General features: G+C 38.9%; 1 protein-coding gene and 1 pseudogene across 1 annotated transcript in view; one reads left to right on the forward strand and one right to left on the reverse strand.

Annotated features, from left to right (window-relative positions):
* Positions 1-27,494, reverse strand: part of Gpr158 (G protein-coupled receptor 158) — a 528,628-nt gene that overhangs the window by 183,199 nt on the left and 317,935 nt on the right. The window lies entirely within an intron of this gene.
* Positions 6,361-6,925, forward strand: LOC129666566 (WW domain-containing oxidoreductase-like; annotated as a pseudogene).

The raw sequence follows: 27,494 nt of genomic DNA on the forward strand, positions 1-27,494 counted from the left end.
CCAGTTCTTACACACAAGATCCTTCTGCTTTTTCTGATTACATCAAAAATCATTTGTTTTCATTGGCTGTAGTTTTTATAGGAGGCAGGAATCCCAAGCACATGAGGGTAGAATAATTAATTTCATGTTAGAAAAGCATTTTTCTCTGAATGACTCAGTTGACATTAATTGTTGACATGACAGAAAAGACAAAAGTATTCCTATGACTTCATCTTAATATTTAGATTTTGCAATTTCAAGTTTTATAGACCAAGAAGGGATGTGAGTGAAAACGTTGGCTATAACTTCTAAAAACTCTCTCCTGTGTGAAAACAATGAGGCCACTGGCCAAATTAGCAAAAAAAATTGACATTTGCAGACTGCTGTAAATTAACCAGTATCTTTCAGCAATCCAGGGAGTATGTATTTGAGCAAAGCAGCAAGCCTCTCAGCATTTACAACTGTCCTGCTCCCACACCTCAGCTCGGAGCCTTCTGATGGCCTTGAGAGTGAGAAACCATGGAAACAAACTATATCACAATATAGCAGTCTATATACAATACAACAGCAGCAGTCATGTGTGTTTGTAAATATCCTCACAACTAACGGTAGGTATCCTCTATACTTTACATTAGAGATATATGCACCATTTCTTAGCCTCCATTCTGGATGAATCTGGAAGTCCAGAATTAGTTTCTAAACTGGAACTCTGACAAATGCCTCCATCTTCAAATGTGAGGCATATTCTAAATGAGCAGTTTTTTCCTTTCAAAATATCCTATGGTGGATCTGCCTTCAAAGTCTAATGGAATGAACCAAACACAGTGAGTAGTTCTTCAGGGCAAAGAAGAATTGCATGTGGCCTAAAATATTCCATCACCATTCTCACTGCCTTGATTGTTCCAGAACTTTTAGCTGGACAAAATCTTTGCTTTACCCTTGGTACCAAAGATTCATATACACATACTATGAGTGATTTTCTGATTAAGTGTAAAAGTTGTGAAGAAAGAAGAGGTGCTCGGTGATGGGAGGAAGGTAACAAAAAAGTGAAGAGAGGTGACAGAGCTAATAAGCAAATTGACAGAGGTCAAGAAAAACCTTCACCTCCTTAACATCCCTTCACACGGGATGCAAGTACTTTCTTGAAAGATAATCAACAATATATGGTATGATGCTATTTACATAAAACACATAACCAGCATACATGTATATCTACATAAGTAAAGGTCCAAATTCCTGGGTGTGAATAACCAGTGCTCACAGGCTGTGCATAGCCCAGGGTATCTGTGAATGCAGCCTATTACACTCTAACAATTCCCCACTGCCCTTGGACCAGAGGATTCATCCTAATCTGACAGAAACAGTCTCTTCTGAAGAAGAGATTATATTTAGGTATAAGAGAACTAACCTAGAAATATTATTTAATTTAAGGAGATACAGTCAGAGATTGCTGGATCATAAATGTTTTAGCAATTAACTGAAGAAAATCTAAAATCTATTAACTCAGCCCTCATAAAATTCTATGATTACTAGTTATAATTTGCAAAAGGTCTAAATAAACCTTTCTTCTAACTAATATTAATAAATATTATTGCAAAGCTTTGTAATAGAGAGCACATGGTTACCTTCTTCTATTCTCACCATGTTCTCCAGTTCCAAAACCCTCACTGATAAATTATGAAGATGTATATGACAAATCTGCAGATCAAAGAAAAGACTAATAACCTACTAATATTATCAAATTTTATCAAATTGTGTCATTACCCTGGTATGCAAAATGCAGAGGCACATGACACAATGCATGCCTGCGGCTTCCAGAGGCCGAGTTGCCCCAATTACACCCCCCAAGCCATTAGACAAGAATGCTGAAGGCTGAGTTTTTAAAAATAATTTAAATGGTTTGTTATTATTTCCCTGACTCTATGGACTGATTCTATTTGTATATTTTAAACAGTTTTAGTGTCCGAGGAATTAACACACATCTCGCTAACACAATACAGCTATTTTTGATCATTGCCAATGTTTTTTAATTTTATTTTATTTTATTAATTACACTTTATTTACTTTGTATCCCCACGTAAGCCCTTTCCTCCTCCCCTCCCAGTTCCACCCTCCCTCCTCCTTCTTCATGCATGCCTTCCCCAAGTTCACTGATAAGGGAAGTCCTCCTCTCTTATCTTAGTCTATCAGATCATATCAGGAATGGCTGCATTGTCATCTACTGTGGCCTGGTAAGGCTGCTCCCCCCTCAGGGGGAGGTGATCAAAGAGAAGGCCAATCAGATTATGTCAGAGGCAGTCCCTCTTCCCATTACTATGTAACCCACTTGGACACTAAACTGCCATAGACTATATCTGTGTAGGGGTTCTAGGTTATCTCCATGCATGGTACTTGGTTGGAGTATGAGTCTCTGGGAAGACCCCTGTGTTCAAATTTTCTGGTTCTGTTGCTCTCCTTGTGGAGTTCCTGTTCTCTCCAGATCTTACTATTTCCCACTTCTTTCATAAGATTCCATGCACTCTGCCCAACAGTTGGCCATAAGTCTCAGCATCTTATTTGATAGTCTGCAGGGCAGAGCCTTTCAGAGGCCCTCTGTGGCAGGTTCCTAGCTTCTGATATCTACCCTCTTTGCCTTTCAGGATGGGGATTGAGCATTTTAGTCAGGGTCCTCTCTCTTAATTAGTTTCTTTAGATGTACAGATTTTTGTAGGTTTATCCTATATTATATGTCTATATGAGTGAGTATATACCGTGTGTGTCTTTCTGCTTCTGGGACAGCTCACTCAGGATGATCCTTTCCAGGTCCCACCATTTACCTGCAAATTTCATGATTTCCTTATTTTTCATTGCAGAGTAATACTCCATTGTGTAGATGTACCACAATTTCTGCATCCATTCTTCAGTTGAGGGGCATCTGGGCTGTTTCCAGCTTCTGGCTATTACAAATAAAGCTGCTACAAACATGGTTGAACAAATGTGCTTATTGTGTACTTGAGCCTATTTTGGATATATGCCTAGGAGTGGTATAGCTGGATCTTGAGGAAGCGCTATTCCTAGTTGTCTGAGAAAGGGCCAGGTTGATTTCCAGAGTGGTTGTTATAGTTTACATTCCCACCAGCAGTGGAGGAGGGTTTCCCTTTCTCCACAACCTCTCCAGCATGTGTTGTCAATTGAGTTTTTTTATCTTGGCCATTCTGATGGTTATAAGGTGAAATCTCTGGGTCGTTTTGATTTGCATTTCTCTAATGGCTAATGAGGTTGAACATTTCTTTAAGTGTTTCTCTGCCATTTGATATTCCTCTATAGAGAGTTCTCTGTTTAGCTCTGTTCCCCATTTTTTAATTGCATTGCCAATGTTTTAAACCTTGTGGTATTTAAACTTTCTTTATATTACAAAAGAAATATCTGAGAAAGAAAACATTTTAAATATCTCAATTTCAGAATCTATGAATGAACTTTGAGGTAGCAATGAAATTATATTTTTGAAAGGATGACTCAGCATAGAACATAGTGAGAAACAAAGAGCCTACAAATATCTCATTTACAATAAGATTTAGTTACACTGGCAGAACACACTCATGGGGCTGACCTTTTCTTTGAACTCTTCTGTTTCCATAGCCACAGATGAGAGAGTTCCTTCTAATTCTGACAAGCATTTGACATAATGATAAGAGTATAGGTTGGAAACAAAATATGAAAAGTAGTACTAAATACTTGCTTAACACTGGCAATTTGGAGGAAGTTATTGTTTAATAATTTTAGAAAGTATATAAATGAATAAAAATAGATTGTCCTATTTGAGAGACTTCATGAAGTTCAATTATAGTAAGAACATCTGCAATGAAATACTCAAAACTAAAGAGATATTTGTAAAGGAACAGTTGTTCCAAATGTGGTCTGTTAAAATCAAGTTTCCCTTTTCAGAAAAAATAAATCAGCAATAAAAAGGCTGAAACAGAATGAGGTACAGGAAAGACACTCCCAAAGTAGGACATGTGTAGCTCACTGAATTCTAAGTACTGTGGAGAGCAATCATGTCTACCTGGTTTGGGATAACATTGTTGCTTATTAGCTATGATACTATGTCAGATGCTGAACTTTTGAGTTCTGGTCCAGTTTTCATATGACACAATAACTTCTGGTTAAATTAAACTTACTTTTGGAAAGTTTATCTGCAAGAACACAGTATACACAGTTTAATAAATTTTAGGATAGCATAGTACACTAAATAAAGAGTAAAATGCAAATTAGTTTTATACTCATGTGAAACTAGAAATTATGGTCTCACATTATGAATCAAGCTATACCACATATTTCTGGGCAGAAACTCTTTTACAGGCATTATTATTTTGTCGAATTAATGAGATGTTTGACAATTCTCTTTGCTTTGTTTCAAATCAACACTTCAAAGCATCTCCCAAGCACACCTAATGTTGAGAGATGCAGAACTCAGATGCAAGGGAGCAAGGGATCTGGCTTATTTTCAAATCACTCCACTTCCATGCTGCTGGTAAAGCAACTCATCTCTGATATAACCTTTACAGTCTTCTGATGGTGATCTCTCTTTCTTGCTAAGATGCTGCCTGAATGTGTTCCTCAACTGAGGACTATGTTCAATATATACTCATGGGCAAGCCTTTAGCTACTTCTCTGTGGTCCATTTGTTATCTTCAATCTCCCCCCCCCACACACACACACACACTCTTTTTTTTTTTTCAAAACTACAAAACAAAATAACACTTTTCACATAATTGAAATAAATTCTCTGAATGCCCAGAATGAATACAGAAGTGAATGGTAAAGGCTAAGCTACAACACAAGGCCATCTTTCTTCAGATAGCTTTTTGTACATCCTAAAGATGACATAAAATCCCCAAAATACATTCATTATAAGTTTGGTGTTATGTGTTTCATTAAAAGCCACTGAGATGAATGGTTAAATTTTTAATAAGAAGTGGATTATTGAAACAACAAATTCTTTCTTTTGAAAAATATTCCAATAGGAAAAACAAATTTTTTAAAAAGGTGAGAGATTATTAAATCCTAAAATATGACATTAAGACACTGACTACTTTTGGGAAATAGCATTCTTTGCTCTGTTGAGATGAACTCTGGTATCATTCAGTTTGATATTTATTTTTTAAAAATGTTAAGTGTGTTTTATATTAGAAAATTTAAGAAATTTTACAAATTATTGCTCATTTTCACTTGATCACTAAGTAGCAAAAGACCTAAGTGACAAAACGTGGTTTCTATTTCATCTAGCCTAGGGTTGACCCCTGAGCATGCCAATCTCATCTGATTTCTGTTTAATCTCACAAGTGTTTTATTTTTGGATGTGGTATGTTCAGGACTACAGTCTTTGAGGTGCTGTTTTCAAATGTTAATGCCCTCACATCATCAGCTGTTGGCTGGACAGCAGTCATCAGCAGGAAGTAAACTTGAAACTTGGAGTGGAACTTCTCAGAACGGCTAAGTCTGTCGCACACTATCATCTGCAGCACACAAAAGTGTGTGCAGCGACTAGAACGGTGGACAAGGACATATTTCTTGACATTGGGAGGTATACTTCTTATTTTATACATGTAACACACCTTTTATTCTGACAAGATATTTACAAATAAAATCATAGAAATATGATATCATTTCAATAAGAAAAATCAAAAAAAGATATAATGAGATGTAATTGATATTCTTTACCAGCAAGAAGAACAAAGGTCTTTGAGAAACTTAGAAACAGCAATGGTAATTTTGCAGCTGACTGGTAAGCCACAAAAGTATGTGATAATGGGTGAGGAGAGCGCAATGTACTTCAAATGCAAAAATGATGAAGACAGGCATTAAAAACTCAGTTCTTAAACAGTTTACAGATTACCTGTGGATCAAGTTGGATTCTGACTTGCCTCACACTCCAGAGTATTAAGAACCAAATGAACCTTATAGAAGTTGTTTGTCAAGGTTTTATACAAATGTGTATCACATGTTGAACATATTCTTCCCAAGCCCCTACTTATCTTTTTCTCAAACTTTCCCCTCCCATCAGACCCCTTTGTCCCTTTAGGTAAGTTTGAACATAAAAAAAAAAAAAAAAAAAAAAAAACCTGAAGATGCTTGCCGAAAGAGAAAATGAAAAGCAGTATGGGATAATAATTAGATAAATGATTAATCAATTAACTAGCTATTTCTTGTTTACATTTTCCTTGTCAATTCTAACCTCTTCATTAAATTCTTCTATTTCCATCTTTGTGCTAACAGCAAACTCTATGTTTGTGATTACATAATTATCTTGATATTTTAAGATTTTATATCTTGGACGCACGTGGCATGATTAAAGACAGCGTGAGTTGCTGAGGAGACCGGGCAGCTACTTCTGTCTCCACCATGGCAGCTCTGTGTTACACGGGCCTGTACTACATGGACAGAGAGGATGAGCTGCCCCCGGGCCGGGAGGAGAGAAACACCAAGGACAGCTGGGTGTACTATGCCAATCGCACCAAGGAAAAGACCCAGTGGGAACATCTGAAAAGGGCAAAATAAAAATAGTAGCAGATTTCCCATATGGATGGGAACAAGAGACTGATGAGAATGGACAAGTGTTTTTTGTTGACCACATAAATAAAAGAACTACCTCTTGGATCCGAGATTGACATTTACTGTGGGTGATAATCCAACAAAGCAAACCACCAGACAGAGATATGACAGTAGCACCACCACCATGAAGATCCTGCAGGGCCAGGATCTTCCGGGAAAGGTGGTCCTGGTTACCGGAGTGAATTTAGAAATAGGGTTCGCCCTCCGTGGTGCTCACATGATCCTGGTCTGTACGAACATGAGCAGAGCCAGCGAGGTGGTGCCCCCTATTCTGGAGGAGTGGACAAGTCGCTGGCCGTACCTGTTATCTTTAGGCATAGCCCAAGTGTCAACCCTGGAGGGAGGTTCCCAGTAAGTAGCTCTTGCTGCCATTTCTCAGTCTGCTGCATCGTATTTATAACCCTGGAGAGGTTGGCCCATTGTTACAAGGCAGAATTGTGATATTCAGCAGTTTATTCCTTGGGAGCTGAAAGCATTTCTCCCTGGTGAATTTGAAATATTAATTGGCAATGTCAGTTCATGACAATTGCAGTGACATCTACTTCAAGTATTTCCGTTTTATGGTATTGAAAAAGTGACACACACTTGATAAGTAATCTCCCAAAAGATCTTTGTGTTTGCCATGTGGTGCTTCCGGAATGTTCTCAGAGGAGCTGCATATTGATGCTGTGTTCTTCCTTTGCTAAGGCTGAGACATAGCAGAAGGAAGGAGGCATGCAGCCTCTGGAGATTCTCGCTGAGTTCTGCTGGAGACTTAAGACTAAAGGAGCATGTGTGAGACAGTCATTTATCTGACTTGGAACATGCTGCTTTTAGACTGGATCTGTCAGGATTAAGAAAAATAGCGCCTTTCTCACTGTATGCGGTGGTTATCAACCAGGGTGATTGCACACCCTTCTTGACCTAAGGAATTCCATGGCCACATCTGGATTCGTTTCTGTTGTCGTGCTTTAGGGAAGAATGGGGTTTTCTTTGTATTTGGCATGGTAGGAATATTGAAGAGCATGCTGGACCACAGGAGACATCAGGGTACCTACATCTGCCAGTTCTAAAAGACAGCAAAGCTATGGTAAGAGACCCTGTACTTGTGTGGAATTTGTCCCTGGCACTTCTCTTTCTTTAATTTTTTTTGAATTTATCTATTTTTTTATTAATTACAGTTTATTCACTTTGTGTCCCAATTGTAGCCCCCTCCCTTGCCCCTTCCAATTCCATGCTCCCTCCCTCTTCTCCACCCATGCTCTTCCCCCAGTCCACTGATAGGGGAGGTCCTCTTCCCCTTCCATCTGATCTTAGTCTATCAGGTATCATCAGGAGTGGCTGCATTGTCTTCCTCTGAGGCCTGGTAAGGCTGCACCCCCATCAGGGGAAAGTGATCAAAGAGCAGGCTACTGAGTTCATGTTTGACATGAACAGTCTCTGTTCCCATTACTAGGGAACCTACTTGGACACTGAGCTGTCATGAGCTACATCTGTGCAGGGATTCTAGGTTATCTCCATACATATAATATAGGATAATCATACTAAAATCTGTACATCTAAAGAAGCTAATCGACAAGGAGGCCTCTGGGTAAGATGATCAATCCTCACTCACAAAGGCAAACGAGATGGACATCGGAAGAGGGAGAAAACAGGGAAGAGGACAGGAGCCTGCCACAGAGGGACTCTACCCATGAAGAGTATCAAAGCAAAGGCTGAGACTCATAGCCAAACTTTGGGCAGAGTGCAGGGAATCTTATGAAAGAAAGGAGAGATGGAAAGACCTGAAGGGAACAGGAGCTCCACAAAGAGAGCAAAAACAAAACAAACAAACAAAAAAAAAAATCTGGGCCCAGGGATCTTTTCTGAGATTGATACTCCAACCAGTGACCATGCATGGAAAGATAACCTAGAACCCCTGCACAGATGTCTCTGGCATTTCTAAACCTAAAGCATGAATAGTCAGTGGAACACTGGGCCTAATAAAGGAAGGTAGCAATCCACAAAGTAAAGGCACTGGGAACATGGAAAGTGGCCAGAGCACCCTAGTGATCCAGACAGGAGTGAGGAGATCAGGAGGAGCATTGAGTGTTGGAATTCAGTACAAAGAGCTAATGGGAGGGTGCCTGTGCCCAGCTTTGAAGACACATTTGCCAGTGTAGCCAGGACAAGGTTTTCATGTGGCTACTCTGACTGTAGAGACTCTAAAACATCAGGCAGCGACACTGTAATATAGTCAGAGAAAGTCCTCAGATATGACCCTGTTGCATCCTGCATAGGACTTGGGATGGAGGCTTCTCCTCTTTTACAGCTGAGAAAGCTGACATGTCACCATAAAGGTGGGACCAGAATATCCTCTGCATTAGCTTTCTTCTTCATTAAAAACAGGCCGTTTTGAGATGATCATTTCAAATACCTGTTACTGATGCTACAGACATATATTTGCCCTTAGGGTTTTTTTAAAAAAATCAATAGGCCCCAAGGAAAGAAAATTGACCTGTTTTGGATGCTGCCCTTTATTCCACTTAACTGAATTTCTGTGTTACTACCCCTCATACAGGAAGAGATTTAATAGCTCCCCAGCATCCTAATGGAAGCGTAGCCATCATTTATTTAACGTGTCTCCAGTTGTTGGAGATGTAGGCTATTCACGTATTTTTGCTCTGTTGTGATGGGGATCACAGTGAAAGCATGCACCAGCCATCGATTTGTGCTCATTCAAGGCTAAGATAGTCTGAAGGTCCTGAGATAACCTGCTAACTCACCTGCTTAAAAGGTTGCAGGGTGACTTCCCTATGTCTTCCCTAGGAAACAGTCATCACTCCCAAAGTGAAGCTGTGATGAGAAAGGTTGGGTGGACTTTCTCTGTGCGCTTCCTTTATCCTTAGTGAAGCTAAACTCTTTTTGTAGTTTTATTAACACATTTTCTTCCTGTAGATTGTGTCTTCTTGTCCTGAATTGATTTCTGAGTGACTACCTTTATGGACAATAAGAACTTTTACATATTTGGGCAAGTATCACAATTATTTTCTCATGGATATTTTCCTTTTAATTTTATGTTCAAATGCAGTGACCAGCCTCTGTGAGTTGTTTGTTTGAAACTGCTTTTTTTTCAACATTTTTTATTTTTGTTATTAGTTACATTTTATTAACTCTGTATCCCAGCTGTATCCTGCTCCCTCATTCCCTCCCAATCCTACCCTACCCCTTTCCAAGTCCACTGATTGGGGAGTACCTCCTCCCCGTTCATCTGACCCTGTTTTATCAGGTATCTTCAGGATGGTTGCAAAGTCCTCTTCTGTGGCCTAGCAGGACTGTTCCTCCCTTGGGGGGGTGGGGAGGTCAAAGGTGCCATTGAGTTCATGTCAGAAATAGTCCCTGTTCCCCTTATTATGGAAAACCAATTGGTTACTGAGCTACCACGGGCTACATCCAAGCAGAGGTTCTAGGTTATATCCATACATGTTCCTTGGTGGAGTATCAGTCTCAGAAAACACCCCTGTGCCCAGATATATTTGGTCCTTGTGGAGCTCCTATCCTCTCCATGTCATACTAATTCCCTCTTCTTTCATATGATTTCCTGCACTCTGCCGAAGGTTTGGTTATGAGTCTTAGTATCTGCTTTGATAAACTGCTAGGTAGAGTCTTTCAGAGGCCCTCTGCAGTAGGCTCCTGTCCTGTTACTTGTTTTCTCCTACATCCAATGCACATCCCATTTGTCTTTCTAAATGAGGATTGATCATCTTACTCCATGTCTTCTTTCTTGTTTATCTTCTTTAGGTGTACAGATTTCATTATGTTTATCATATCTTATAGGTCTACATAAGTGAGTATATACCATGTGTGTCTTTCTCCTTCTAGAATACCTCACTCAGAATGATCTTTTCTAGATCCCCCCATTTGCCTGCAAATTTCATGATTTCCTTATTTTTGATTGCTGAGTAGTATTGCATTGTGTAAAAATACCACAATTTCTGTATCCATCCTTCTGTTGAGGGACATCTGGGTTGTTTCCAGGTTCTGGCTATTACAAATAAAGCTGAAACAAACATAGTTGATCAAATGTCCTTGTTGTGTACTTAAGCAAATTTTGGGTATATGCTTAGTAGTGGTATAGCTGGATCTTGAGGAAGCACTATTCCTAATTGTCTGAGAAAGCGCCAGATTGATTTTCAAAGTGGTTGTACCAGTTTACATTCCCACCAGCAATGGAGGAGGGTTCCCCTTTCTCCACAACCTCTCCAGCATGTGTTGTCATTTGAGTTTTTTATTTTAGCCATTTTGATGGGTGTAAGGTGAAATGTCAGGGTCGTTTTGATTTGCATCTCTCTGATGGCTAAGGATGTTGAGCATCTCTTTAAGTGTTTTGCTGCCATTCTATATTCCTCTACAGAGAATTCTCTGTTTAGCTCTGTTCCCCATTTTTAAATTGGATTACTTGATTTATTGTTTTTTAACTTCTTTAGTTCTTTATATATTCTGGATATCAGCCCTCTGTCAGATACAGGGTTGGTGAATATCCTTTCCCAGTCTGTAGGCTGTCGTTTTGCTCTGATGACAGTGTCTTTTGCTTTACAGAAGCTTTTCCGTTTTCATGAGGTCCCATTTATTGATTGTTGCTCTTAGAGCCTGTGCTGTTCTGTTCAGGAAGTTGTCTCCTGTGCCAATGAGTTCTAGGCTCTTCCCCACCTTTTCTTCTAACCAATGTAGAGTATCTGGTTTTATGTTGAGGTCTTTGATCCACTTGGACTTTAGTTTTGTGCAGGGTGATAAGTATGGATCTATTCGCATTTTTCTACATGCATACATACAGTTGGACCAGCACTATTTGTTGAAGATGCTATCTTTTTTCCATTGAATATTTTTGGCTTCTTTGTCAAAAATCAAGTATTCATAGGTGTGTGGGTTTATTTCTGGGTCTTCTATTTGGTTCCATTGATCTTCCTTTCTGTTTCTATGCCAGTACCATGCAGTTTTTATTACTATTGCTCTGTACTACAGCTTGAGATCAGGGATGGAGATACCTCCAGATGATCTGTTGTTGTACAGGATTGTTTTGGAGATTCTGGGTTTTTTGTTTCTCCATATGAAGCTGAGAATCTTTCTTTCAAGGTCTGTAAAGAATTGAGTTAGTATTTTGTTGGGAATTGCGTTGAATCTGTAGATTGGTTTTGGTAGGATGACCATTTTCACAATGTTAATCCTACCAATCCACGAGCACGGGAAATCTTTCCATCTTCTGATATCTTCAATTTCTTTCTTCAGAGACTTAAAGCTTTTCCAAACAGGGCTTTCACTTGCTTGGTTAGAGTCACCCCAAGGTACTTTATGTTATTTGAAGGATCCAGTGCACTTACATGCCTTTGGTTAGTGCCTAACTTCACTCAGTTCTTAGGGAACTATTTTACTTGTGTTTTTATTGTCATTATTAGCTGTCTTAATTGTTTAGATTAACAGGTTTCTTCCTGACTGTCCATCTCTTTGATTTATATCCTATGCTCTGGGTTTCACAATTTGATTCACTCCTGTAGCCTTTGTCAAAGAATAATATATTATCTCCTTTCTCTACCCACATCTTCAAAAAGTAAATAATTATACTGTTGCCATCACTGTTCCTTCTACTTCTGCAGCAAAAGAACAGAAATAAACAACACAAAATAAAGCAAAGAAAAAAAATTAAAATATTTTATATCTTACATCATGATTGTGGCTCAGGAGAGGTTTCAAATAATTCAGAAGTTTTAAGTAGATAATAAGTTCTGTCCCTTACATATAAAAGGTCACACTAACTGATGGATGATTGCTTTCTTTCTTCTCTGTGATGGATCATTTGCCCTAAGATATACTGCTTAATGCACAAGTGAAGTAATTGAGTATTTACAGAAATTTGATGGTAAAGAGATTTGACAGTAGAAAATTACTGAATGAATGTTAAGAAACAAAAAATGCCTCCAAAAAAGTTTTCCAATGTAATAGATTTTTAAAAGCTATTATGTTTTAACATCAATGAGTTAAACTGGGTTTTTAGAAGTTAGATGCTATTTTAAAGCTGCCAAACTAAGTACATAAAATATCTATCTTTAACCATAACTGCTTTCTGAATCTCTAAGCTCATATTTTTACACACTCCCCGACAGTGGTACCTCATATTGAAGATGACAGAAACTAAAATTTCCAACCTGATTAAGGACAATCAGTCATTTACCAATACTGTATTCAAGCTATACATATAGTTAAAGACTATAAATAAAATACATTGATTTTATTAACTAAATTCTCTCACATTTTTTTTCAGAATTCCTGTAATTTTGATGGCCAACTGTTTCACTAAATAAATGATCAACTAAACAAATGATAGCACTGAATAGCTACATAAAAGCTGACTTTTATGAAAAAGAAGAAAAAAAAACTTTCATTTTTATATATGACTTTCTTAGGTCTGCTGAGTAAGTTAAATAGCCAAAGCAGTAAGATAAAAGAAGGGAGAAGGAGAAAGAGGTAAAGGAAGAAAGGTGGGTAGTAGAAGCAGCTGACTGCTTACAACTGCTTGTTGACCTTGCTTCTTAACAAACTACTTTATTTAGAGTTATTAAATGCCTCTACTTCCCTTCCAACTGCTCAACACTGGGTAGAAGGGAAAGAAGGTTAGTGGGGACAGGGATGGAGTTCTCTCTGCTACTTCCTTCTGGGTGGGGTCATAGGATTCTTTTGGGGACAACACCAATATCAGTCATTCAGAAATGCAGAAGTCCGGGTGAGCAGCAAATCAGCAAACAGGAAATGTAGCAACAGGATGAACCAGCAGCAAGTAGTCCTTCTCCAAGTAGTTGTGCCTTCTTCCTCTGGGCTGTCATATTTATATCCCTCAAAGTCCTCAGAATTCAACTAATTCCATCTGGCAAAGACCACATTCCACAAGAGACAGTTAACAGGTATGGACAAACTAAAATACCAAACTTGAAATTTTAATAAAAATGTGTTTACATATCATAAACTATAACTTCCTCAACATCTGATTTAACAAAATAACACTTCATGACTTTAAAGAGATAAAAATGGGTAAATCAGCTGGAGAAGTGAAGATGGAGCTGGACCCAGAAGAACAGAAGCCACAGTACCTGCTTCCCTTGAATATGCTTCTCATTGACTTTACTGTGTCCTTCTTCCTCAGCTGTACCATAGATAGCAGATGACCCCTTCAAATACCTTTTCTGTCATTTTATCAAGGTCTGTCCTCTTCAAGAGGGACATTGATATCACAGAAATTCTATTATTCCTTCTAATCCCCAATTTTCAATTTCTGTCCTACCTTAAGCTTACATGTGTGTTGTAAAGTACAGAGGGCAAATATATTATATCCTAAGTAAAGGGTGTTATTGTTGGTAATAAATCAGTGGTTGTCCTTCCAGACAGGACTTGGAAGATGAAACAGACAATATCTAAAATACAGAGGTAAAGATATTTTATTTTTAATTAAACAATTTTCTTTCTCTCTTCTTTCCTTCTTCCTCCTACCCTCCCTTCCTCCTTTCCTCCTTTCTGTTTAGACTTTTTTGTCTGGCTTAATTTTTGAGATGGTCCCTCTATGCAGCCTATTCTAGATGCAAGCTCACTATCATACTAGCACTACCTTCCTTGGGCTAGCATTACAGCTGTGAAAACATCTAGCATGAACTTCTTTAAGCTTTAGAGAGTGAAAATAATAGAAAAGGTCCAAAATTATTTTCCCTGATATTAATCCAAAATGGAACTTAACCAATGTGTATATATTTAAACAGAAATTAGGATACTTTCTCTATTTTGGGCCAAAGATATTTTGTACCCTGAGGTAGGTTTGTATAATGTATCTCAGGCTGTTACAGCCCTCACAATTCTCTTATTTACAACACCCAAGCACTGGTACTGCATAGGTATACCACCATGTTTGATTTAGACTTCATTTTTTTTAATTCTTTACTAATTACACTTTATTCATTTTGTATCCCCCCTGTGGTTCTCTCCCTCCGTCCATCCCAACCCTCCCATTCTCCCCCATTCTGCACGCATCCCCCTCCCCAAGTCCACTGATAAGGGAGGTCTTCCTCTCCTTCCTTCTGATCCTAGTCAATTAGGTCTCATCAGGAGTGCCTACATTGTCTTCTTCTGTGGCCTGGTAATGCTGCTTACCCCTCAGGGGAAGTGATCAAAGAGAAGGCCAATCAGTTCATGTCAGAAGCAGTCCCTGTTCCTATTACTATGGAACCCACTTGAACACTGAACTGCCATGGGCTACATCTGTGCAGGGGTTCTAGGTTATCTCCATGCATGGTCCTTGGTTGGAGTATGAGTCTCAGGAAAGACCGCTGTGCTCAGATTTTTTTGGTTCTGTTGTTCTCCTTGTGGAGTTTTTGTCCTCTCCAGATCTTACTGTTTCCTACTTCTTTCATAAGATTCCCTGCACTCTGCCCAAAGGTTGCCCATAAGTCTCAGCATCTGCTTTGATAGTCTGCGGGGCACAGCCTTTCAGAGGTCCTCTATGTCGGGTTCCTGACTTGTTCCCTGTTTTCTCCTTTTTCTGATGTCTATCCTCTTTGCCTTTCTGGATGGGGATTGAGCATTTTAGCAAGAGTCCTCCCTCTTGATTAGTTTCTTTAGGTGTACAGATTTTAGTAGGTTTATCCTATATTAAATGTTTATATGAGTGAGTATATACCATGTGTGTCTTTCTGCTTCTGGAATAGCTCACTCAGGATGATCTTTTCCAGATCCCACCATTTACCTACAAGTTTCATGATTTCCTTCTTTTTTATTGCTTAGTAATATTCCATTGTGTAGATGTACCACAATTTCTGTATCCATTCCTAGACTTCATTCTTTAAGAAGCCAATTTTCCTATTTCAGAAAGGATTTGTTTTCCTTTTTAGTTCTTACTCTGAATTTCATCACAAATAATTGTTCAGAATATCAAACCAAAATAACATTGTGCTTCTATATACTAACACTAACCTATACAAAAGAGAAAGAGAGAACAATTCTAATTGCAAAAGCAGAAAAGAATAATAAAATGCCTACAGGGAATCAACAACCAAAGTGATAAAAGATCTATACACTGAAAATCATAAAATGTAGAATAAGGAAACTTAAGATCACAGAAATATATGTAAAATAACTTGATTTGATTATTGTCTCAGAAGCTTACTGCCTCTCTTTGCTAACCTAGGCCTACTCCTGGAAACCTCTTGCTTCTGTACAATCTAATATAGGCCTAGAATGTTTTCAGCCTCTGGCACTTACTTTTGACTAAGCTCACTCTGACTAGCTCTTTGTGAACTCTAGATAGCTGGTTCAACTCAGCTGTTCTGATTCAAAACTCCTCTCCAAGCTAACTGATTCAAACTGGCTTCTCTCAGCTTCTGACTGAATTGCTCTGCTTGGTCTATACTAACTTTGACAATATGTTCTAATTTTCTAGCTCCTTCTCATTCTCTAGCTCTTTCTGTCTTTATCTGTGTGTAGCGTATTCTCTTTTCAACCTGTCTCTGTACCACTGTCCCAATAAAACTGCCTCCTCTCTCTCACTCAACCAAAGAGAACTGACTAAAACTCAAAGATCTGCATCCTCTGTTGCCTGAGTACCAGTATTAAAGGCATATGACATGATGTCTAGACCAAAGCTTTTCTTTACCTGAACCTTGTTCTATGTGAGGCTGACCTTGAACTCAGAGATGTGCATGTCTATGTCTTCTGAGATTAAATGTGTGCTTGTATTCCAGCCAGATCAGACAGACCTAGAAGGTCTTTGGATGAGATCGCTTGGCAGAGCAGCCATGTTCTGAATTTAAATTCCCATACACATAAATTTGAAAATATTTCCTTGTCATGATTCAAAAGTATTAATACTTGAAATTTTTTTATACAAGACTTTGACTTGTTTGGTTAGGGTTACACCAAGGTACTTTATGTCCTTTGTGGCTATTGTGAAGGGTGTTGTTTCCCTAATTTCTTTCTCAGCCCTTTTGTCTTTTGTATACAGGAGGGCTATTGATTTTTTTTAGTTAATTTTGTATCCGGCCACTTTGCTGAAGGAGTTTATCAGCTGTAGGAGTTCCCTGGTAGAGTTTTTGGGGTCACTCATATCATCTGCAAATAGTGATAATTTGACTTCTTCCTTTCCAATTTGTATCCCCTTGATCTCCTTCAACTGTCTTATTGCTCTAGCAAGGACTTCCAGAACTATATTGAAGAGATATGGAGAGAGTGGGCAGCCTTGCCTTATTCCTGATATCAGTGGGATTGCTTTTAGTTTCTCTCCATTTAATTTGATGTTGGCTATAGGCTTGCTGTATATTGCCTTTACTATGTTTAGATATGTGCCTTGTATCCCTGATCTATCCAAAACTTTAAACATGAATGGATGTTGAATTTTGTCAAATGCTTTTTCAGCATCTAAGGAGATTATCATGTGTTTTTTTTCTTTCAGTTTGTTAATATGGTGTATCACATTGATGGATTTCCGTATATTGAACCACCCCTGCATACCTGGGATGAAGCCTACTTGGTCATGGTGGATGATATCTTTGATGTGTTCTTGTATTCGGTTTGCAAGACTTGAAATTTCAAGTCTCTGAAGAAAGAAATTGAAGAAGATATCAGAGGATGGAAAGATCTCCATGTTCATGGCTTGGCAGGATTAACATAATAAAAATGGCCAGCTTACCAAAAGCAATCTACAGATTCAATGCAGTTTCCATCAAATTACCAACAAAATTCTTTACAGATCTTGAAAGAAAAATTCTCACCTTCATATGGAATGATAAGAAACCCAGAATTCCTAAAACAACTCTCTACAGTAAAAGATATTTAGGAAGTATCTCCATCCCTGATCTTAAGCTGTGCTATAGAGCAACAGTAATAAAAACTGCATGGTACTGGCATAGAAACAGAATGGTGGATCAATAGAATGAAACAGAAGACCCAGAAATAAACCCACACTTATGGAGGCTTGATCTTTGACAAAGATGCCAAAACCATACAATGGAAAAGAGATAGCATCTTCAACAAATGGTGCTACTCCAACTGGATGTCTACATGTAGAGAAATGCAAATAGATCCATACTTATCACCCTGCACAAAATTGAAGTCCAAGTGGATCAAAGACCTCAACATAAAACCAGATACTCTAAATCAGTTAGAAGAAAAAGTGGGGAAGACCATAGAACTCATTAGTACAGGAGACAACTTCCTGAAAAGAACACCAACAGCACTGGCTCTAAGAGCAATAATCAATAAATGGGACCTCATGAAAATGGAAAAGCTTCTGTAAAGCAAAGGACACCGTCATCAAAACAAAACGAATGCCTACAAATTGGGAAAAAAAAATCTTCACCAACCCTTTATCTGACAGAGGGCTGATATCCAGTATATATAAAGTACTAAAGAAGCTGAAAAGCAGCAAACCAAGTAATCCAATTAAAAGTGGGGAATAGAACTAAACAGAGAATTCTCTGTAGAGGAATATCGAATGGCAGAGAAACACTTAAAGAGATGCTCAACATGCTTAGCCATCAGAGAGATGCAAATCAAAATGACCCTGATATTTCACCTTATACCCATCAGAATGGCCAAGATAAAAAACTCAATTGACAACCCATGCTGGAGAGGTTGTCGAAAAGGGAAACCCTCCTCAAGATCCAGTCATACCACTCCTAGGCATATATCCAGGAGAAGCTCAAGTACACAATAAGGAAATTTGCTCAACCATGTTTGTAGCGGCTTTATTTGTAATAGCCAGAAGCTAGAAACAACCAAGATGTCCCTCAACTGAAGAATTAATACAGAAATTGTGGTATTTTTACACAATGGAATATTACTCAGCAATGAAAAATAAGGAAATCATGAAATTTGCAGGTAAATCGTGGGAACTGGAAAGGATCATCCTGAGTGAGCTATTCCAGAAGCAGAAAGACACACACGGTATATACTCACTCAAATAGACATATAATATAGGATAAACCTAATAAAATCTGTACACCTAAAGAAACTAATCAAGAGGGAGGACTCTTGCTAAAATGCTCAATCCCCATCCCAAAAGGCAAAGAGGATGGACATCAGAAGAAGAAAACAGTAAACAAGTTAGGAACCTGCCAGAGAGGGCCTCTGAAAGGCTCTGCCCTCTAGACTATCAAATAAGATGCTGAGACTTATGGCCAACTGTTGGGCAGAGTGCAGGGAATCTTATGAAAGAAGTGGGAAATAGTAAGATCTGGAGAGAACAGGAACTCCACAAGGAGAGCAACAGAACCAGAAAATTTGAACACAGGGGTCTTCCCAGAGACTCATACTCCAACCAAGTACCATGCATGGAGATAACCTAGAACCCCTGCACAGATATAGCCTATGGCAGTTGAGTGTCCAGGTGGGTTACATAGTAATGGGAAGAAAGAGGGACTGCCTCTGACATAATCTGATTGGCCTTCTCTTTGATCACCTCTCCCTGAGGGGGGAGCAGCCTTAACAGGCCACAGAAGATGGCAATGCAGCCACTCCTGATGAGATCTGACAGACTAAGATCAGAAGGAAGGAAGGAGAGGGGGACCTCCCCTATCATTGGACTTGGGGAGGGGCATTCATGAAGAAGAGGGATGGAAGTTGAGATTGGGAGGGGAGGAGGGAAGGGTTTATGGGGGGGGATACAAAGTGCATAAAATGTAATTAATAATTTTAAAAACTATTAATACTATTAAAATGCATAACACTGAAAAAATGCACAGAATCACTACAATCTCCAATAAAATATAAAGGACCTTTTTTTTTTTTTTTTTTTTTTTACAGAAATAGAAACATCCTAAAATTCATATGGAATTACAAAAGAATATAAACGGTAAAAGGCAATCACAAGCAAAAAAAAGGAATCAATGCCATCGTGATCTCTATTTCCAAAATATACTAAAAAAAAACTTTATCAATCTAACCTTCATGTTATGGGCATATAAATACACAATGGGAGCACTGGAATGAGTTAGAGAGCCTAGAGATGTATGCGTACATTCACAGTCAACTGATTTTCAATAGGGTATCAAAACACACAATGGGATAGTTTCTTAAAGCTAGATGCCAAAACAGAAAGGTGACTAACATTGCACACAAAATTCAATGCCAAGAAGATTAAACATTTAATCAAAAAAGGGATAACACATCCAAAAGAAAACACAGCAGCACTGCGGCATTGGTTTGGACAAGGGCTTTGGATTACAATGTCCAAAGTACAAGCAACAAATGCAGAAAAGAAATATGTGACTTTAAAATTGAAAGCTTTTGCAGAGCCAATAAAGCAGATGAAGCAGTCTTCAGAATAAAAAAATATCTAACCTGTAGAATTGGACAAATATCTGAAAGCCATGTCTCATAAGAGGTTACTCTTCAAAATACATAAAGAAGCCAAATGATTCAATAATATGAAATCACATGACATGAATATACACTTTTCAAAATAAAATAAACAGCCAATTGTTATTTGGAAAGGTCCTCAACATTAGTAATCAGACATAAAAAATACAAAAGAAAACCCAATATGATATTTTTCATATCTTTTAGAATGGCTGCTACCAACAAGAAGAGATTTAACAAGAAATTGTGAAGTGAGCCCCTGGGAGGCCTTGCACACTTTTGGCAGAAATGCATATTACTGAAACCATGATGGGAAAGAGTACAGAGGTTCCCCCAAAAAATTAAGGGGCCCAGAAACTCTACTTCTGAGTATATCAAAAAAGAAAGAAATTTTTAGGTTGAAGAAGCAATAGCCAAGATTCAGAATGGACTAAGTGTCTACCAATAGATGAACAGATAAGGACAGAGCTTATAATATGATTGCTGGTGGCCAGAAAGTATAGAAAATGAGAGATATTTATCAGACTGACAGTTGACATGAGTGCATTCTAGGAACCTAATGTGCAGCATGGGTTGTGTTGGAAGTGGATTTGTTGATTGTTACCCATACTGAATAGTGTGTGCCAACTCACTAGGCTCCATGTGCCTTGAATATACATAGCCATTCTTGACAATTAAATATCTTAAAATACAGCAAGCCACTGTCATACATCAGTGCCACAGCAGGACTCCTGAGCCTTTGCTGAGAGCAAGCTAAATGAACAGGCATGCTTCTTATTCTCTTTCAAATTAGTTTAATGAGAAAAGTGGCCTCTTGAAACAAGTTTTCCCAATCACATGCCAAAAAAAATGTCATCAGAAGGTCCAGAGCAGCAGAACTTGTCCACTCCAAGCATATGCTCCATTTGCTGCAAGTCTCCTTTGTTTCTGTCTTCCTCACCTTTTTTCAGCCATTAAGTATATAAATGCATAAATTTTAGGAGTGAAAAGCTGCCTTCAGAGAAAGGGTGGGAAAATTAAGAACCAGTGAACACAGAAAATCAGTCATTCCTAGTTCACTCAGTCTCACTTTGACAAAATGTTAATGAGGATGGCAGTAAAAAGCATGGTGATAATGACAATGATGAAGACAGCTGGGCTCTTGTAGAAGCCATTATTCTAAGCTCTACACATCTATTAACCATCATAGAAACATTCAACCCTCCCAACAAATGTGGGCCTTATTGTCACCATTCTGTAAATGCAGACAGAGTCTGAGGTTTAAGGAGGCTAAAATTTTTGCCAAGAATTGACAGAACTCCTACACAGGCTACACAACAGTGTTGCTCAACTTTGCCCTTGGACTTTCAAAATCCAATTTTGTAAAGCTGTCATTTAAAATAGCATCTGATCCTAGTCTATCAGGTCTCATCAGGAGTGGCTTGACTGTCTTCTTCTGTGGTCTTCTAAGGTTGCTCCCCCCTCAGGGGGAGGTGATCAAAGAGCAGGCCAATCAGTTCATGTCAGAGACAGTCCCTGTCCCCATTACTATGGAACCCACTTGGATACTGAACTGCCATAGGCTACCTCTGTGCAGGGATTCCAGACCTTCCCTTATCAGTGGACTGGGAGAGGGACATGGGTGGGTAACAGGGAGGGTGGGATTAGGAGGGGAAGAGAGAGGGAGGTACAGGGGGATACAAAGTGAATAAACTGTAATTAATAAAAATAAAAACAATTAATAACAAAATAAAATAGCATCTGAGAGCTGCTCCTGAAGGCACCTTCCCTGACCTCACTCTGAAATACAAGATATGTGAAATAAGAAACCACAGCACTGCTGTGAACTACCAATTTAAAGGAGACACAGGAATGAAAATGTGAAAAACGTGCTGATCTCCACAAGCAACTGGAAAATGTAAATTAAAATTAAACAACAGTTGTTTCAGCTTCTGTGGGGAACTAGTTCCAACGTCCACCACAGACACCAAAGTCCATGATAGCCACTTCATTCATATAAAAGGATGTGATGTTTACATAAACCTATGTACATCCTCCTGTGTACATGAAATCATTTCTGTATTATTCACAGCATCCAATACAAAACAATGTAAAGTGCACCATTTAGATGGAATATCTTAATGCAAAATACACTGCTTAGATAGTATAGCTATTGTGTCTAAGTAGAAAACATTAGCCCTGGAGAAAGTTTCTTAATGAGAAACTTATAAGGGTCAAGATCATAAAACTTACCAGGCTCAGGAAATTTAGAAAGCTACAAGACTCACGAGGCTCCTCCCCAGTTTACTGTTTATAAGCAGTAAATAATGCTGGGAGGCTCTCTTTAGTGAAGCTGCATGAAAACTGAGTAGAGAGTTTCAGATCTGTAGCTTGAAAGCTACACTCCTGTGAGGCTTGTGTGCTGCTTAGTTTTTATTGCCAACTTTACACAAACCCAGATCACCTGGGAAGAGATCCTCAGTTGAAGAATTACCTCACTCAGACTGCTGTGTGTTCACATCTATGAAAGGTTTCCTCAACTGATGATTGATTTAAGGGTGCCTACTCCACTGTGGGTGGCCTTATCCCGAGGCAGATAGACCTGCACTGAATAAAAACATCTAGCTAAGTAGTGAGCCAGAAAGGAAGCCAGTTATCAGCATTCCTCCTGGGTGTCTGCTTCAAGTTCCTGCCCTGCTGTGGTTTCTGCTCTGACTTCTCTGTGGCAGATCACCTATAAAATAAAATAAACCCTCTCATCCCCAAGTGGCTTTTGGTCATAGGTGCTCATCACAGCAAGAGAAGGCAAACTAGAATAGGTGTGGGTTTTAGTGATGCCCTTGTTTCTGAGCTACCCGTGTTTCAGTATGGCATTTTGAATGAGAATTTCCCCCACAGGCTTAGACATTTGAACACGTGGCCCCCATATGGTAGTGTAATTTGGGAGGTTTGGGTGCTGTGGCCTTCCTGAAGGAAGTATGTCACTGGCCTGGAGAGTTTAAATCCACATACTACTTCCAGTTCAGTGTCTCTGCATTTAGTTTGTGATCAAAGATGCCACCACCATCCCTCTAAACCAGAGCCAAAATGAACTCTTTCTCTAAAGGTGCTCTGGTCATGGTATTTTATCAGAGCATCAGAAAGGCAGTCAAGTACATCACTCATGCACCTCTCACCACGCCCACTTCATTCATTGGTTCAACAAACTAACTTAGGTTAAATCATTTATTTGGTCTGTCTTAGTGCCCTGACTTGAATCAGTATTTGTTCATGTCTCCCCAGGAAAGAGGACACAAAAAAATTATATAATTGATGAGAATAAAAAAATGTATGCATTCAATACAGATACACTGTTTTAAAGTATTTTATACATGTAAATATGAAGCTATGAATGAAGGCTAAACATAAGATGCGCCAGTTGTATTTTGCTTTTGATCCAACAGGCTGAAAAAAAGTTTAAAGGCTGATAATATCAATCATCAGGAAGAATACTAGGAAATGGAAATTTCACACTGATATTTTTAAAGCTACTGAAACTGTAAGGCTATTCTTAAGAAACATAAAATGTATTTAACTGTATAAAATATAACTGTGTTTTTCCTAGCACATTACTGTTTAGAAACAGTGTTTCTTTTTTTTTAATTTTATTTTTCTTTTTAGTTACATTTTGTTAACTCTGTGTCCCAGCTGTATCCCTCCCTCATTCCCTCCCCAACCCCACACTCCCTCCCTGGTCTCCTCCCTGCCCCTTTCCAAGTCCCCTGATAGGGGAGGACCTCCTCCCCTTTCATCTGACCCTGTTTTATCAATTATCTTCAGGGCTGGCTGCAAAGTCCTCCTCTGTGGCCTAACAGACTGCTCCTCCCCTGGGGGGGGGGGTGTCAAACAGCCTGCCCTTGAGATCCTGTTAGAAATAGTCCGTGTTCCCCTTACTTTGGAAAACTACTTGGTTACTGAGCTACCACAGGCCACATCCGAGCAGAAGTTCTAGGTTATATCCATAGATGGTCCTTGGTTGAGTGTTAGTCTCAGAAAAGACCCTGTGCCCAGATATATCCTCATTTAGAAAGACAAATGGGATGTGCATTGAACTTATGACAGGAGTCTACCACAAAAGGCATCTGAAAGACTCTACCTAGCAGTGTTTCAAAGCAGACACTAAGACTCATAACCAAACCCTCGGCAGAGTGCAGGGAATCATATGAAAGAAGGGAAGTTAGTATGATATGGAAAGGATAGGAGCTCTAAAAGAAACAGTGTTTCTAAGTCTCGGGTTAAATTTTAACCCGGCCCTGCTTAGTACATATGAACTTTCTTTTTTCTGTCTGGCAACTTCCTGAATTCAATTCTGATGAGATTTTTTTCCTAATATACTTTTAAATATTTACTGTTCAAAAAAGGATTTTGTGAACTTTTGGTTTGTAAGTTTCTCTCTCCTCAAATGTTGCATTTTAACTTTAAAGGGCACCATGAAAACAAGAACAAAACCCTATGACCACCATTAAAACAATTCCCTGGATTAGTCTCCCTTGTCTCATCTGTTGATTTAAAATATCACTCAACATTGATGATTTGTTTCATGGCTGTTGGAAGAAAATAAATGTCTATGTTGGTTGTTAAATATGCCAATCAATTTATATCATAATCAATTCCTATTACCTAGCGTCCACAGCAACTGTTTCTGGCAGACATATCTTTCTAGTAAACCAACACAGCTAGCAAACAGGTTAGAATTAATTTAAGCATGTCATCCATGAGAAAATTAACTAAAATGTTTTTAATATAACTAGTTAAAACAGGCAAAAATTATACATCTAGTCATTAACATGAATGTCAGAAAAAATATAAGAAGTTCTTGAAATCTGAAATAAATACATATTAGAGGCCGTGGATGAAGCATGATCTCAAGGGAATATAAAACATAGTCATTAAAACTGAATTAATTAATTAACGCTAAATCAGTTTAAAAGCTGTCTAGCTTATATTCAAAGCCTCCAATTTTTCAATCACTGCTTTTTGGAAGGCAGTGACTCTGTTACCATTTGCCTGCAGTCTGGAAGCACACAGTGTGAGGGCTGTTCTCAAACGCACAGAGTTTACAAGGATTTATGACTTACTGACTCATATAAAGCTATAAATAGAGCTATTAAATTCAAGACACTTAGGATTAGTTCTGATACATCAGAATAAATTAATCAGTGGAAGTCATTATGAGAGGGAACTGATTATATTTCTGAATCATAAAATACAAATTCTTTAAATGATACTTTCAATGTTCTCTTGGTGACACATGACTGAGTTTACCTGTTTGCTCCATATTCCTTCCCTTTGGGTGCCTCTTTCATTGCCTAGCATCAAGAACCACTTTCCTGAATCAACTCAAATATATCCCTAGTTTTGTATGCTAGTCATGATTTGTCCAACCAATATTTCACAAATGACTGAACTTTAGCTTATGTAAACCAAACTCATTTTTGTATATCAAAACATGCTCCTGATTGCACTCAACTAATGGCTTCAAAACCCAGATAGAAAATGAAATTCAAGCTCAGCATCTGCTTTGACAGTCTGTACTGCAGAGGCTTTCAGAGGCCCTCTGTGGCAGGTTCCAAGGTTGTTTCCTGTTTTCTTCTGGCTTTCAGAGGCCTTCTGTAGCAGGTTCCGAGGTTGTTTCCTATTCTCTTTTTCTTCTGATGTCCATCCTCTTTGCCTTTCAGGATGGGGATTGAACATTTTAGTTAGGGTCCTCTCTTTTGCTTAGTTTGTTTAGATGTACAGATTTTAGTGGGTTTATTCTATGTTGTATGTTTATATGAGTGAGTATATACCATGCGTGTCTTTTTGCTTCTGGGACAACTCACTCAGGATGATCCTTTCCAGGTCCCACCATTTACCTGCAAATTTCATGATTTCCTTATTTTTCATTGCTGAGTAATACTCCATTGTATAGATGTACCACAGTTTCTGCATCCATTCTTCAGTTGAGGGGCATCTGGGTTGTTTCCAGCTTCTGGCTATTACAAATAAAGCTGCTACAAACATGGTTGAGCAAATGTCCTTTTTGTGTACTTGAGCCTCTTTGGGTATATGCCTAGGAGTGGTATGGCTGGATCTTGAGGAAGCGCTATTCCTAGTTGTCTGAGAAAGTGCCAGATTGATTTCCAGAGTGGTTGTACAAGTTTACATTCCCACCAGCAGTGGAGAAGGGTTCCCCTTTCTCCACAACCTCTCCAGCATGTGTTGTCCCTTGAGTTTTTCATTTGGCCATTCTGATGGGTGTAAGGTGGAATCTCAGGGTTGTTTTGATTTGCATTTCCCTAATGGCTAATGAGGTTGAGCATTTCTTTAAGTGCTTCTCTGACTGTCAAAGCAGATGCTGAGCCTGATGGCCAACTGATGGGCAGAGTGAATGGAATTTTATGTAAGAAGTGGGAAATAGTAAGAGCTGGAGGGGACAGGAACTCCACAAGCAGAGCAACAGAACAAGATAATTTGAACACAGGGAACTTCCCAGAGACTCATACTCCAACCAAGGACTATTCGCGGAGATAACCTAGAACCCCTGCACAGATGTAGCCCATGGCAGTTCAGTGTCCAAGTGGGTTACATAGTAATGGAAAGAGGGACTGCCTCTGACATAATCTGATTGGCCTGCTCTTTGATCACCTCCCCCTGAGGGGGGAGCAGCCTTACCAGGCCACGGTAGAGGACAATGCAGCCACTTTTGATGAGAACTGATAGACTAAGATCAGAAAGGAGAGGAAGACCTCCCCTATCAGTGGACTTGGGGAGTGGCATGCATGCAGAAAGGGGAGGGAGGGTGGGATCAGGAGGGGAGAAGGGAGGGGCTTATGGGGGGATACAAAATGAATAAGTGTAATTAATAAAATAAAAAATGCAAAAAAAATAAAAAAAGAAAAAAATTTAAAAAAAGAAAATGAAATTCAAACTCTCAACATAGTCCTATTTTCTTCTGAGTTTCTCATCATGGTTGCTGATACAAAGCCACTTCCTCTTCCTCTAGTCTTGGGTATTATTCCCATTTTTATCCTACCTTCAGTCATGCTTTTTGCTGCTCCTCTTGTAAGAATTATAACAGATCTATAACTGGTCTCTGTAGATCCAGTTTCACACTTTCTAAGCTACCTTCCACATTCTGCTAGAGAGGTTTCTGCGAAATACAATTGCACCATATCATCTCTCTTCATAAACCACTGCAGGGTATGCTATATAGAGATCCAAATTCCATAAGTTAGCATTTAGAACTTTCCACGTTCTAGCCTTAGCACCTTCTTCCTTCATTCACTCCAGTCGATGTGCTGTGTTCCTTCCAGCCAAGCCATTCTTTGAAGAAACTGTGCTCTTTTAAACCAAGACATTTACAGATGCAGTTCCCTTCTCTAGAAACCTCTTACACATCTTTCAACACATTCCAATATCACCTTTTCTGGGAAGAAATTCCTGATGTTCCCGCTTAGCATCAAGTTACTTTCTTTATACACCCATTCCTATACTTCCTTTCCCACCTCCAGTGTCCCACAGAGCCCAAGCTGACCTTGAACTCACTGCATAGCAGAAGCTGGCCTTGAATTCTTTTTCAT

This window comes from Psammomys obesus, unplaced genomic scaffold, assembly GCF_907164565.1.
Source record: "Psammomys obesus unplaced genomic scaffold, mPsaObe1.curated_primary_1811, whole genome shotgun sequence".
In the NCBI taxonomy this organism is placed as follows: domain Eukaryota; kingdom Metazoa; phylum Chordata; class Mammalia; order Rodentia; family Muridae; genus Psammomys; species Psammomys obesus.